General features: G+C 36.2%; 1 non-coding gene across 1 annotated transcript; it reads left to right on the top strand.

The window, feature by feature from the left end:
- The first annotated feature begins 294 nt into the window (after nucleotides 1-294).
- LOC138421427 (U6 spliceosomal RNA) lies at nucleotides 295-398 on the top strand. Its single transcript, XR_011249505.1, has one exon. It is a non-coding gene; the product is annotated as a U6 spliceosomal RNA (small nuclear RNA).
- Nucleotides 399-3,153: the final 2,755 nt, after the last annotated feature.

Below are 3,153 nucleotides of genomic sequence, written 5' to 3'. Positions count from 1 at the left end.
GTAATCTTTGGCTATTATTTCTTCAATTTTTTTTAATTTTCCTGTTTCTCTTTCCTCTGGATTCCAATTAAATGCATTCTAGTCTGATTTTATGTTTTTATGTTTCCTCACAGCTCATCAATACACTGTTCATTAATTTTCAGTATTTTTCCTTCCGTGTTTTATTTTGTATCGTTTCAATTGTGTCTTCAAGAGCACTAATCATTCTTCTACACTTTCTTAATCTATTAATTCTATCGATTGAATTTGTTATTTGAGATATTGAATTTTTCATCTCTGAATGATTAATTTTTTGTGCTCGCTTCAGCAGCACATATACTAAAATTGGAACTATACAGAGATTAGCATGGCCCCTGTGCAAGGATGACACGTAAATGATTAATTTTTTATATGCTGTATCTTACCATGCTTACTTTACTCAATCTTCTAGAACATTTGAAATATATTTATAACAGTTGCTTTGTTGTCATTGTCTGCTAATTCAATCCTCTTTGTCATTTCTGGGTCTGTCTATATATATTGATTTTTCTTTCATTATGATTTAATATTTTCCTGCTTTGTTGAATATCTGGTAATTTTTTAATGGATACCAGGCATTGTAAATTTTGCTTTGTAAGGTGATGGAGTTTAATGTTGTCTTAAGTATTTTGCTTTTTTATGGAATGCAGAAATTGAGTCACTTAGAAACAGTTTGGTCCATTTAAACTGTTAGGCAGTTTCTCCATGGCTAATTGGGTTTCCCTGGTAGCTCAGTGGTAAAGAATCTGTCTGCCAATGCAAGAGACATGGATTTGATCCCTAGGTCAGGAAGATCCCCTGGAGAAGGAAATGGCAACCCACTCCAGTATTCTTGCCTAGTAAATCCCATGGACAGAGGAGCCTGGTAGGCTACAGTGCATGGGACTGCAAAGAGTTGGACATGCTGCTGCTGCTGCTAAGTCGCTTCAGTCGTGTCCGACTCTGTGTGACCCCATAGACAGCAGTCTGGACATGGCTTAGTGACTAAACAACAAGAACCATGGCTTGTTTGGCCCTATCTTGAAGTAATACTCTTCTGAGGACTCTACTTGATGCTCCATGTCTTAGGAAGTGGGAATACAAACTATTCTTATCCCTGTGTGAGCTCCAAAAACTATTACATCTGATCCTTCTGATGATTCTTTCCCATGCCTTGCATAGATTTTCACATGCTTTTTCTAGTCATTTCACAGAAGAAAACTCATTAGGTACTCTTTGCAGGTCTCTGGAGTTTTCTTTGTGCAGCTTTATTATTTGTTTTCCTGACTTTTGTCTTTTCAATTCTAGCTACCAAAACATATATATATTCTACCTACCATATACCTCTTGAATTCTGAACTGTCTTTTAAACTCAGGAGGTTTGCCAGACTTTGTTAATACCATTCAATCAACTGGGGCAATTATAGATGCTTTACATGAAATGTTTGTATGTTGAAACTGTAGTGCTTAATGCGGCAGTATTTGGAGATGGAGTCTTTGGAAGGTATTTAGGTTTAGATGAGGTCAGGAGAGTAGAGCTCCCTTGATGGTATTAGTGACCTTATTGAGAAGAGGAAGAGATAGTGCTCTCTCTCCCTCTGTCTGCCATGTGAGAGCATAGCATGAAAGTGACTGCAAGCCAGGAAAGAGGGCTCTTATCAGAACTCAACCATGCTGGACCCTGATCTGAGACTTCCAACGTCCAGAACTGTGAGAAATACATTTCTGTCCCTTAAATCACTCAATCTGTGGTATTTTGTTATAGCAGCTCAAGCTGACTAATACAGTTGGTCTTGCCTTATTTTCCTTTTTTTGGGGAACAGTGGCCATCTTACCTATTGTCCAATGTGTAAAAAATATTTTTTTTCTGTATTTTGTGTATTTTTAAAATTGTTTTAAGACAGGAAGATAAATATGTTCCCAGTTACTCCTTCATGGATGGATGCAGACATCTCTTTAAATTATATTTTTGCTGAGCAAATGCAAATTCATTGTAATAAAAGCTTGTGTTGAACTATGATCTACAGAAACCTAATATTAATTATGAAGAAATCTAAGATATTGTAAGCTTTCAGATCTGACATCTTTTTCTCTTCCTCAACTTATATTGATTTGAATGGTATGAGGTTAAAAAAAATTAATATCAGTTAATGGAATTAAATATTATTCTTGAACAAAATTCATTCTTCCTCCTATTTAGTATGCAAATTGAAGATTTTTGAAAATTCCTGACATACCGAGGGGTCTTGTTATGACCTATGCAAAAATTAGAGAACAGCAAAATATTGCTTAATTCCCATGGCATGAAAGATACCATGAAGTCAGTAAATTCCTTTAACATTTTGGTAAATAGATTCATTTGTTATTTTGTTGCTCATTGGATCCTAGAGATCAGACTTTTACCAGAAAATAAATCCCGGATAGGCGTAATTTTAATCGTAAATAATACATTCCCAGGCCAAACAATAATGACTGTACTATTTTCTGCAATTTAAGATTATCCCTATCTCTTTTCTTTTCTCTGATAGTACAAAAGCAACTATTGTGTTTTATCAAGTTTTCTTTAAGCAAAAGTTCAAGCATCAGAAATAAGGCCATCAGTACGATCCTTCCAGGACAGATTGGAGACGACAGGAAAAAAAATGAGAAGGTTTTTCCTGAAGTTGCATTTTCGTTTTTCACCTGGAGAGAAAACATCTTTTAGACATTGCTTTAGATCTCTGAGAATGATTGTGTATTAGGTCTTCAATGTGTTTTTTAAAACTCCCCTGAAGGGGTTTGGGTTAGAGTAAGCAATCTGATAGAATTCTTATGCATTCACATCCCAGATTTTACCTAACTTTAGAAGGCTGTCTTTCTGACACCTTTCACAACTCTTAAAACAACTTACGATCTGAGAGATGATGAAAAGAAGCAACTGTGCAGACAGAGGCTTTGGGCTTCAGGCATTGGCTGGCTGCTTTCAGTGTCCTCTTTCAGTTTTGCCACCTTTCAGGGTTTTGTTTGGTATTCGATACAGCTTTTCAGAGACTTAATAGCCTTTCAGTAACCAGTGTAAGAAAAGGAACTGTGGCCAGGATTGACTGTGTTTGTGCTGGCTGGACTCAAAGGCACATGAAACCTCCTGCCTTACCTAGCACTTTAACCCTTTGTAGT

This window comes from Ovis canadensis, chromosome 15 (genome assembly GCF_042477335.2).
Source record: "Ovis canadensis isolate MfBH-ARS-UI-01 breed Bighorn chromosome 15, ARS-UI_OviCan_v2, whole genome shotgun sequence".
Taxonomy (NCBI): Eukaryota; Metazoa; Chordata; class Mammalia; order Artiodactyla; family Bovidae; genus Ovis; species Ovis canadensis.
The sequence above is the reverse complement of the archived record's forward strand: the minus strand, read 5'-3'. Positions and strand labels throughout refer to the sequence as shown.